Source organism: Camellia sinensis, chromosome 2, assembly GCF_055761805.1.
Source record: "Camellia sinensis isolate YWXY chromosome 2, ASM5576180v1, whole genome shotgun sequence".
NCBI lineage: Eukaryota > Viridiplantae > Streptophyta > Magnoliopsida > Ericales > Theaceae > Camellia > Camellia sinensis.
This window is the reverse complement of record NC_138962.1, coordinates 108004913-108017279: the sequence shown is the minus strand read 5'-3', so window position 1 is coordinate 108017279 and position 12367 is coordinate 108004913.

The following is a 12367-nucleotide window of genomic DNA, read 5'->3' as shown; positions in this document are numbered from 1 at the left end:
TTTATGGCCTTCTGTAGACTAGCAACCTCCCTAGTCTTGTCGGCCAACTCCTTCCTTGTCTCAAAAGATTGTATTGAGAAGGAGTGGGCGTGCTGGATCGCCTGAAGAAAAATGAACAAAGCAGAAATTATTAGAAAATTTTCTAAGTAAAAGAAAGAAAGAAAAATATCAAGTATATAGAACTTACTTGAACGGAATGCTGCAGCATCAGAGCAAAATTTTCGTATTCGCTCATCTAAGCATTACGATTAAGATCTTCGGGTAACAGCAAGGCGGTGGAAAGAGCAACGCCGACCTCAATGTTGTTGGCGCTATCACCAGCCTTAACCGGCTTATCGTCGATTGTAATTAGCGGGGAATCATGTTTTAACGGCCCCAAGGTTGTCGCAGAGGACGACCTTGGCCTCTTTGATCTAGTGGATTCGGATGGTTGGGCATCGGCGGGCCTCTTCTCGGCAGCAGAAGAGGTCTTATCACTCTCGGCCAATTTAGAAATTGGCAAGGTGTCCTCAGTATCAATCTGAGTCACTGTTGCCTTGGGCTGAGCCTTCTTCAGACGTTTTGGCTTTGGCTTTGGATTTAGTTGAGGCTGGGTTTGTGCTGGTTGAGCATTAACTGAGTCAAAGATGTCGGCTAGAAGATCGTCAGCGACAACTTTCTTGTGACCTATCTCGGCGAAAATTACAGTTCTACAGCGGCATTGGCGTTGAGATGGTAGGATCAGATATGGAGCCGAGGTTGATGGCTACTCTACTGGATCAAAGGTCGATCCTTGATCTGGCCGAGATGTTGAAGTGATGGAAGGAGTAGTAGCGGACGGAGGAGACTGACTCTTCTTCTTCTTTTTTGGAACGTCGGGAAGAATCGACTTGTAAGTAGGAATGAAATTTAGCAGCAGAGGGGCTTTCCGCTTGTGGACTAGCAAATCCAATAGCTTCTTCAAGTCCTTGCTGGGGAAGAAAGACTTGCGAAAGCCCTTTGGTGGCTAGGGAAGAACTGCAAAAAGAAGAGCACAGACGTTAGAACAACGTATTGAAAACCTTAAAAAAGAGAGCAAGAAAAAGTGACACTTGGCCCTTACCATCTCCTTCCTCGAAAACTATTCGGCTTAGGGGATAAATGCGGAGGTCATCGTTTGGTTGAAACTCCCAGTTGCCCGAGATGATGAAGTAATCGTCTCCAGCACCCTTGTTTGAGTCTGGGAGGTCGGCAATGAGCTTGTACTCAGTGGATCTCGGCTTGAGGAAATAGATGTGGCCTTTTTCCGATTTCAGGCGACACATAGTGTAGCAGTACTGGATATCGGCAAGAGTAACCCTAGCATTCTCTTGTTTGGCTAAGGCTATTATATCATTGATAACTTGGTAAGAATTGATGGCAAGCTGCATTGGGTTCAATTTATAGTAATGAAGGATTTCTCGGAAAAAGGTATCAAAACCTAAGTCCACACTCGATAAAGGCCACTACTGGGAAATGCATGAGGTTCACATCGGGCATAATAGAATCCTCCTCCCCTGCCAACTTGAGGTGGACGTCGGCAGGGATGTAAAACTCTCGCCTAAAGTATTCTAATTTGGTCGGAGTGTCTACCCTATGCTTCCACATACCCATGACGTTAGCTTAGGGGAAAGGTGTATAAATTGGAAATAAAGTGTTCTGTAAAGGCTCAAAAGACCTCGGCAAAACCTAAAGTTCACGCTGGGGTAAGAATTTGTGAAGATCAGAGGGGGATTTGTTTTAGTTTTCCCTAAGGTTCGTGTGTTCTAGGGAAAATCTGAAACCTAAGTCTAAGCAAACGGAGATTGAAGGCAAGAATCTGGAGAAAATACAGAAAACACAAACAAGAGCAATGATTCAGAATCAAGAATAGTGGTGAATCATCAAGAACGCCGTGACAGAGTTTGTGCAAGGGTACAAGGCCAAGAACAGTGGCAAAAGTGAACAAATTTGTGAGCAATGTGTGAATATTCAAGAAAGGATTGGTCAAAAACAGAATCACGAAGCAAACATACTCAAACACATGGTGAAAATTAAGGTACAGATTAAAATGATCGAAGACATGAGCAAGTTCGCAAAAATGACAGAGTTCGAGGTAAATCAAGAACTAAAACCAGGAGGAACAGTGGTTTACCAGAAAAAGTGAGGCCGGTGTGGGGATCGCCGAAGTCAGACGACGGTTGCAAAAGCGACAGAGAGGTGAAAATCACGCTGGAAGAGGTGAACGGAGCAAAGTTGCAGAGCTAGGAAAGCTTGAACAATGGCAGATTTTGGAGAAAAAGCTTCAGAAACGATGGTGTAAAGTGAAAAAACGGAGAGAGGAAGGACGTTTTGTCTAAAACACAAAAACGGCAGCAAAAAGGCAATTAATGTGCCTAAAACGACGTATGCATCAGACGACGCATGCGAGAAAAATTCGAATTACAGGCGCGTATCGAGTACGATCCAGTGAGGGGAAGACGCGTGGCAAAAACGGTTGATTTATTTTGTATGACAGCTCATACGCGTGATAAAAGCTCTTGGATTTCTTGGTTTAATGACGCAATGACCTCGGCTGGTATAAAGATCTCGGCTAAATAAATGAAATAGGTTATTGGTTCTAAAAACCTTGATGAGACAGACTACAGGGCCTGGTCGTGTGAAGCCGACGAATTATGACGTCGGTAAATGGATGATACAGCAAGATGGCCGACATTATATACGATATGACGATATAGGTTCCATCACCTCAGGATGCCGAGGTAATAGAACCTAGGGGGCAGTTGTGGGGATATATTTTCTGAGTACCAACACGTGGCCAAGGTGACGTCGACGTGTCAGCCAGGGTGCTACGTGTCCTGGTCGTGACGCCGAGGTGATCTCGGCTAGGCCGAGGTTATCTCCGAAGATATCGGAGTCCGGAATAAGCGGATAAGAGACAAGAATACTAGAATGAGGAAGGACCTCAGGTTGGATAAGGATAAAGCTCTTAGGGAGTTTATCTTTATCTATTGGAGAGTCCAAGATAAGCATTGAGCAGAAGTCCATTGAAGTTAGGCTTCTATTAGGACTAGGATTGAGTTGGCTATAAAGGAGAGACACTCCCAATGGGTCTAAGGTACGCAATTTATATTTTGAACAGTGAGTTAAGCACTTTATCTATCTTTGGGAGATAACTGACTTGATCATCGGAGTGCCCCCGGGTGGACGAACCACCACCGGAATCTCTTCTTTTTGTTGCAGGTCACTCAGGTGCCATCTATTCTGTCAGTGCTCTTCAGTTGAATACTGAGTTGGCAGTGTGGTCGAAAATTGACACATACATGAAGTATGTTATATTGGAATGTTACGTTTGGAATTACAATGATTGGAGCGTTACGTTTGGGAAAAGTACACTAAGGAGTTTTTTTTTTTTTTTTTTTTTTTTTTTTTTTTTTTTTACGTTAGAGTGTTACGTTTAGAAAAAATGCACTAAATAATTTCTTTTTTTAGTGTTACATTGTTACGTTTAGAAAAAGTACATTAAAGAGTTTTTTAATGTATATTAGAGTGTTACGTTTTTGTTCGTGATGTGGGATTTGTTCTGGAAAGAAGGAAAATCCAAAACTTCTATATTGTGAATTACCCAAATGTGTAATTTTATATTTAGAGAAACCCACTTTTATCCTTGAAAAATTAAATCCAAACATGTAAATGACTATCATTTTGTGTAATTTCCATTTTAATGGGACCTTTGGATTCAAAAGAAAAAATGAAGAACTAAGCAGTTCACAAAATCACATTTTGGGATTTATTGATGCTTCGCCCATTTTGAAAACACATTTTTTCAATTTTAAAATTGATTAGAATAGTATTAAAAATATGTCATAAAAAGTTTGTTTTCAAAACATATTTTTGATTAAGACTCTATTTATTTTGATGTAAAATATTTTTGTCAAAATTATTTTACTCATTTTCTATAATTTGGTTGAACAAAAAACAAGTAAAACATTTTTTAAGAAAAATATTTTTGTATTATTTTCTCAAAAATGACTTACCATTAAAAATTTCGTAAAATAATTTTTACAAAGTTGACTCTCACTCACTACGTTTTCAATACACTTAGCCTTTTTAAATAAATATATTAGCTCACTAAAAAGTCATAAATGACATTTTATTGATCAAAATTTATCTTTTCGACAATAAAGTATTTTTGTTTCAAGTGTCAAACAAACGTCGAAAACCAAAAACAAAAACAAAAACAAAAACAAAAGTATTTTTTTTTGTGTAAAATATTTCAAATTGATATGGAGCTTAAGCTATGTTAAAAATTTTAATTAATCAAAAATGGATTTTGTAAACATGATTTTACGAAAATTATAAATAACACTAAAAATACGTATTTATTTTTTATTTTCTAACTAAAATATTTGTATGTATAAGCGGGTTTTGTAAACATGTTTTTACATTTAAATATATATATATATATATATATATTTTTTTTTTTAATAAAAAAACTAACTTGAAAACATTAGTCATTTTCTAATATTTCAACGGAAGTATATGGATTAAAAAAAAAAAAAAAGAACGAAGTGCACTATTAGCCGTTATTGTCAACCATTTTAAATGTCATTATTAGTCCCATTTGATAATGTTCGACTTTTTTTTTGTTTTAACTAATAAAAGGTCACATGCAGTGCACATTAATATTAATCTGGTATATATATTTTATAGGGCAAATTATAGAAATGGTTCTTATAGTTTACTCATATTTTCATTTTGGTCCATGTTTTTCTAATTGTATCAATTTTGCCCTTGCAGTTTGGTTTTTAGTTCGAAATGGTCCAATAGTTAAAGGTGGTTAGACATTTGGATGGAAAAACGGTGGTTAGACATTTGGATGGAAAAACGGGCCAATTTTGACTTTCTTGAACAATTTTGACTTTTTTTAGTGTTTTTGGATCAATTCAATTTGTTCTCTAATATCATCACTCAAATTTAACTCATTTAGTATATGTTTTATTTAATTTCATTATTTAATTATTATTATTTTAAAAATAAATTTATTTAAAATTTTAATTAAAAAAATAAGATATATTTTTATTGATATTTTATTTATTTAATTTTAAAAAATAAATTTATTTAATTGTGTAAAAATAAAATAAAATAAAATTTTATTTAATCTAGCTAAAAATAATTAAAATATTAAAGATATGTTTAATATTGCTATTAGTTAGTAAACAATTGAAAAATGGTAAAATAGTTTTTTGCACATTTTTCTTTATCCAGTTCATCCAACCAAACATTAGATTCACTCAAAATAGACATTTCACACATTAATCTCATAGGATACCAATCTCATGGAAATAATCCCCCTCGAGGATTGTTTAGTCCCTCATATGAGGGATATGGAGTCCCTCATATAAATTATAAATTATAAATTTTAATTTTAATTTTAATTTTAATTTTAATTTTAATTTAATTTAATTTAATTATAATTAAATTATAATATATTTTTAAATTAATTTTAATTTAATTTAATTGAAATTATATTTTTAATTTAAAGTTAATTTAATTTAATATAAGGGGGATGCACCAATAAATTCCAAATTACTAACTTATGCACTGTTTAGTCCTAAAAGTTTTCTTATAGACTGAAAGGTCCCATTACAATGTTAATAACATCAGAGTCATGTTACAAACATTGGATTTCAAACATCTAATGTTCATCAAATTTCAATAATGTTTGAAAATATAGGATGAAAAACATCTAATGTTCATCAGATTTCAATAAATTTTGAAATTATAGAATGAAACATCAGATCATTTACATCATTCACATCATGTTGATGTAAAAATGGGACTAAATGGAGCATAAAAAAACTTTTAGGACTAAATGGTTCAACGTTTCAAAAACTAGGACTTATGGGTAAATTTTCCTTAATATAATATATATTTTTTAATTTGATCTAATTTAATTTAATTTAATTTAAAAAAATATATTTTTTATTAATATATAAATTAAATTAAATAAAAATAGAAAATAAAAATAGAAAACAGAAATTATAAATTTAATTTAATTAAAAATTATGACCTTATAAATTAAAATTTAAAATTTATAATTTATACGAGGGACTCCATATCCCTCACACGAGAGACTAAACAATCCTACAGGGGTGGAATTATTTCCATGGGATTGATATATCATGGGATTAATGTGTGAAATGTCTATTTTTAGTGAATCTAATATTTGGTTGGACGAACTGGATAAGGATAAATGTACAAAAGACTATTTTACCATTTTTCAATTATTTACTAAGTAATAGTAATATTAAACATATCTTTAATATTTTAATTATTTTTAGCTAGATTAAATAAAAATTTGTTTTATTTTACTTTTTACAAAATTAAATAAATTTATTTTTAAAAATTAAATAAATAAAATATCAATAAAAATATATCTTATTTTTTAATTAAAATTTTAAATAAATTTATTTTTAAAAATAATAATAATTAAATAATGAAATTAAATAAAACATCTATTAAATGAGTTAAATTTGAGTGATGATATCAGAGAACAAATTGAATTGATCAAAAAATACTCAAGAAAGTCAAAATTGGCCAACTTTTCCATTCAAATGTCTAACCATCGTTAACTATTGGACCATTTTGAGTCAAAAACCAAACTGCAGGGGCAAAATTGATGCAATTAGAAGTACAGGGACCAAAATGAAAATACGGGTAAACTATAAGGACCATTTCTGTAATTTGCCTATTTTATATTTCTCGTTAAAGATAAATAAATTTCAATGCATATGATTCTCACTTTGTCATGCAATATAAACGAGGTGGTTGTAGACATAATCATAATAACAAGATTACAAACTCAAATTTTTTTGTCCATAATTTTTTCATAAATGGAAATCAATAATTCAAATTCATTTCACTCAAGAATTGCACATTTCATCAATTTAATTTCTACCACACCAACTCATTCTTGATAAATTATGGTTTCTAAGTATGGTTCCTAGCATTTTTGTAATCACAATTGTTGCCACAATCTCCATCATGTTTTCTTTACATAAACATCTCATTACAAGTTGTGCTTTTTTTCCTTTTTTTAATTTTTAATTTTTAATTTTTTACCCAAGCCTTGGAACTTGTAGTTGTAGATGTGTTGTTCAAGCATCTAAACCCGAAATTTAGGCCATATAAATTATCTTTAAAAAATAAATAAAAAGGCTTTATAGTTGTAGTAGATAGTAGATTGTTTTTTTTTATAAAATTTGTATAAAAAAACAAAGTGGGTTTCAATCCCACTGAAAAAGAAAAAAGAAACAAGAAAAAAAAAAGAAAAAAAGATAAGGAAATAAGTGTTGGAAAAAATGGCTTTTGGTGACTTTAATTAAATATTAAAGTGGGTCTCAACCATCTATTGTGTTGGGTTCAAGTGGGCCAAAAATCATTGAGATTTGAATAAGAAATCGCCTTATGATGTTAGATTCATGAAAGGGATTTTAAAGGGTATTTAAATCATTTTTCTTGGCTAAAGGGTGTGAATCTTTTGGGCATCCAAACTTTTCATCTTTTTGAAAAGGGGCTATGGATGCTCGTTAATGGTGCTTTAATGAGCAGCCATAAAGGCGGGAGACTCTTCCTCTCTCCCCTATACATGTATAAATTAAGACACTCCTGTCAAGTCTCAAAATAGAAATTTTTTGCTTCCTTTTTACAAGTCAGTTTGTTAGAAAATTCCTATAGTGAGAGAGTGCTACCATGGTTTTGTTCGCTAAGTTAGACAGAAAGTGCTTCTGCCGTAGTTGGTTTTTGACTGTTGTATCCTGGGAGACAAACGCCGGAATTCCTCAAGCACTCGATTCTTGAGGCGGCGCAATCTGTTTTAAGGAAACTGCTACCGTGCAGGCTTCGGTTTGGTTTCTTTATCATTTTATTGTATTGTGTATTTCGGTTGAAATTTAGTTGTAATTATCAACATGTGTTCTTGGTATATTTTTTTTCTTTTAATTTATTCGTGAATCTATTATTTAATTTCACAATTTGAACAATAATAAGTGATAATTGTTAAGAATGCTTTCAATAGTCGTGAATTTATTATTTAATTTCACAATTTGAACAATAATAAGTGGTAACTGTTAAGAATGCTTTCAATAGTGGGTTTCAATCCCACTAAGCAATTATGTGTTTTAGTAACTAAAGTTTTATTTGTGGTAGGATTTTTAAAGTATTGGTGGTAATATGCTTTTGATTTAATTTTGTTTGACAAAAAAAAATGTTTTTATTTTTAATTTTGGTTAGGTTAATCATGTCATACGATTGCAATGAATATTATGCAGTTTGTTGTCACATTGTGTTGTCATGGGTAATTCTTTTGCCACATCATTTGCTCTTAGTACATATCATTTATTTATTTTTTGTTTTACTCATTTCACACACCAAAGGAGAAATCAGTGATCAAATGAGATTTATCATCAATAGGCACTCACGCAAAGAAGAGGCAAAGAAGGAATCCAAATGAATGGATTGAATCTTGCAAATGCTATTAAGGCTCAGGGTCGGCTCTGACTTTTTAGGGGGTGTAAGACGAACTTAGAAAATGGGGTCTCGATTCTCATGCAATTTTTAAAATATATATACATTGGTAAAATAGTTACAATCTTAAATTTATTTTTATTTTTTACTTGTACCTTTTATAAATTTGTTGCATATAGTACACATAATTATTGACGTAAATCATAATTATTGAGATAAATTTTGAATATTTTTTATTGTTAACACTATTAATTTATTCACACTTTTTCCTAACGTAGTAAATTAAATTGTAAAATTTGATTAACTTCAACTTTAAAAAAAAAAAATTTATTTCTCCAGAAACAATCGTAATTTGTATAGTCAAACAATATTCTATAAATAATTCATACATTTGGCTAATAACCATCCATTATTTTCAAATAATTCACCTATTCAATTGTTTGTTTAAAATTTCATTTTTAAACTAGAGCAAATTGTGACAATAGTCCCTGTATTTTGGTCCTTACGTCATTTTGGTCTCTGTAATTTCAATTGACTTGATTTTAATATTGAATTTATGATTTGCTCTTAACATTTTTTTTATAAAAAATATGCATATAAGTGACATGTGTCATATTTTTTAGAGTAAAATTATAAATTTACTAACCTCAGTGATTTAACCTTAACTGATTCAGTAATTATTTTCAGTCAAAACACTAACGATATTATCAATTAGACCAAATTGACACAAAATTTAAAACTAATGGTCAAAATTATATCAATTGAAAGTGTAGGGACCAAAATAACGCAAAGGGTAAAATATAGGTTCAATTTGCCCTTTAAACTACTAATACTATAATGTAGTTTTTGGTTCACTAAAATCAAATTGAATTGAATGTATCAGTCATTCCTTAATCATAAAATTACTTTTTCCTAAAAATGGTGAATGATGATTTCATTTGTAATATTTTTTAGTAAATCAAACGTGAAAATGGACATCATGATGAAACGATTACTCTATTCAACTTTATTTTAATAAACCAAACATAACTTAAGACCGAAATAATTAACCAAACATAACTTAAGATCGAAATTATTTCGGAGCCTTATTTTTAGATAGAATTTGGGGGCCTGAGGCGACGGCCTTACTTGTCTTACCTCAGAGTTGGCCCTGTCAAGGCTATCATACACTACAAGAAATTGCATTTTTTGCAACGCAACAAAATATGTTGCTAAAAGGGAAAATTCGTTGGCAAAGAGTTTTGCCGACACACAAAGCTACGTTGGCAACTCGTAGGCAAAAGTGAGTTGGCAAAAGTTTTTGCCGACGAAATTATCATTGCGTTGGTAAAAGTAATACCTTTAGCGACGAACATAGTCGTCACTAAAAACCTCCATCCATCGTCGGCAATTTACCTTGCGTTGGTAAAAGTCATTCAAATATGATAATTGTGTGGCACTTTTCGCGACACAAATTTGCATGGACAAAAAATATACTTTTAGCAACAACATATGCGTCGGCAAAAGTAAACTTTTGGCGACACATTTAAGTCGGTAAATGTTGCCATTTGCCGACGATTTGTTTGTCGCTAAAGCTTTACTTTTGGCAACGACAAATTGGCATTGGCAAAAAATACACTTCTACCAACACAATATGAGTGGGAAAAAGTAACTTTTAGCGACACATTTACGTCGGTAAATGTTGCCATTTGCCAACGATTTGATTGTCGATAAAGCTTTAGTTTTGGCAACGACAAATTGACATTGGCAAAAAATACACTTTTAGCAACACAATATGAGTGGGCAAAAATAAACTTTTGGCTACACGTTTACCGACAAGTTATTTGTCAAGAAAGCTTTACTTTTTAACGACAACAAATTTGCAGCGGCAAAAATAATTGAAACTCATTTATAATTTTTTAAAAGATTTACAGTTTTACAAGAGGCATCCCTCAGGCACCACTATAACAAACTAATAACATTGATATGAAATCACACAAAATACCCCTCCATACCCTTCCATCCAAAACACCAGCAGTTGCTCGAACTTACACCTAATGACAACCCCCATTAATGAAAACCTATTCTATTACAGATTGGACAAAAAGTCCTGCACCCTTCCAAACATCAACAACACCAGCAAACATCCAACAACAACACCGCAGCACCTCATCGTAACAATCACCATCACAGCAGCATCACCACAGCATCTCAGCAACAACAGCAACATCACAGCAGCACCAGAAGAATAGCAGATTAGTATAGCAGATCAACAAACTGATTCAACACAGATCATCACCAGTTCAGAAAACCATTTCAACTTAGCAACCCAAACAAAATCATATAACCAAATCAGAATTGACGCAGCAGTTTACCTCATTTACCAGAACAGTCAGAAAACAAATCAAACAAAACCAGTAACAAAACTATACAAAATGCTCAGAAATCAGTTTACCATGTTTGTCATCCATCAATTGTTCAAACAGCCCTCAAAACTATACAATTATTAGTAACTTTTAAGCCATCAGGTTAACAGAAGTTAAGTAAAAATTCAAACTAATTCACTGGCTGTCATGTTTACACTAGGAGAGTGAGTCATATAAAAACACTCAATTCAAGTACACCACAATGTTTACCAAGCTAACCTTATACCAATGCACTGGAAACAGTAAAAGTAACTAAGCATTGAGATTGTCCATACACCACAATGTTCACTGATGGCTCTCTTCACTGCTTTAGAATGTGACTGGTGCACTGAAATATGAAACAAAGTCGAATCATTTCACTCAGAACCATTAGTGGCAAATTTATTACACTCAAATCATTAAATTAGTCATGAGAAAGTCAACAAAATGCTTCTATAATGAAGGTACCAGTAAACAAGATCAGAAACATTGACCTCCTTCCCCCACCATCTGCTAGTGGAGAAATAAAAGAAAAATATATATATATCCATCCCTACAATAAAATACCCGAGTAATGCACAATTAAAATCTTGAGATTGTTAACAACTCTCTCCTTGTATTCCTTGCCGCTTATTCTAGCTTCTGTAGGAAGCAGGTCTAGCTTCAATGGAGTCTGCAATCAATCGGAAGATGGTCACACGAGGGTGAGGAAGATAAGAGGAAATTTATGCACCCAACAGACTGATCTATAAAACCAAATAGACAATAAACCAGCTAGCAAGTTTGATGGCATTAGTATTACAACAAATTCTAATAAATGCATTCAGGTCATAATATATGCTTAGTATCTCACACATAGAACAATACAGTACGTGCATTATGTTGCAATATGTGATTTGTTATGTCCACGTTCTCATGAGATTTGGTTGTTTCTCTAGGCTTCAGTCTTGAATAAATTCTACACTAGCAAGGGATAGAATGTAGTACTTCTCAGTAGCAAGCTCCGCTCTATCACCAGCAGCCAGAAGAACTGGTGTTGAGTGGGTCTGGAAACCAGTAATGGTCTTGGGTCGACCTGCCTGGCCAACAACATCGACAGCTTGGCCCACCCGCACAGGTACTAACAGAGGTTTCAAGTTCTCATCTACTGTCAGTAGCATTCTTGGCTGTAGTATTGAAGGAAATATATAACATAATCAACCATTAGTAGTAGTGTGTTAACAGCCCAATCATTAAAAGCAATAGAGAGTGAGATAGAAGTAGACAAACTGTTATAAACTGAGACCAAACCTGCATTGCCAAAACGAGGAAGTAAAGAACATAATGATATTTCCCCAATATGATCGCTTTCATATCAAGACATGCATGCAGTAAGGTTACTATTCCAGCCAGTGCTGTTCTGGAAGAAAAAGATGAAATACATACAAAAAGTGAGCCGACAGAAAAGCCAGAGGTATGACTTAAAAATACTTCTCCTC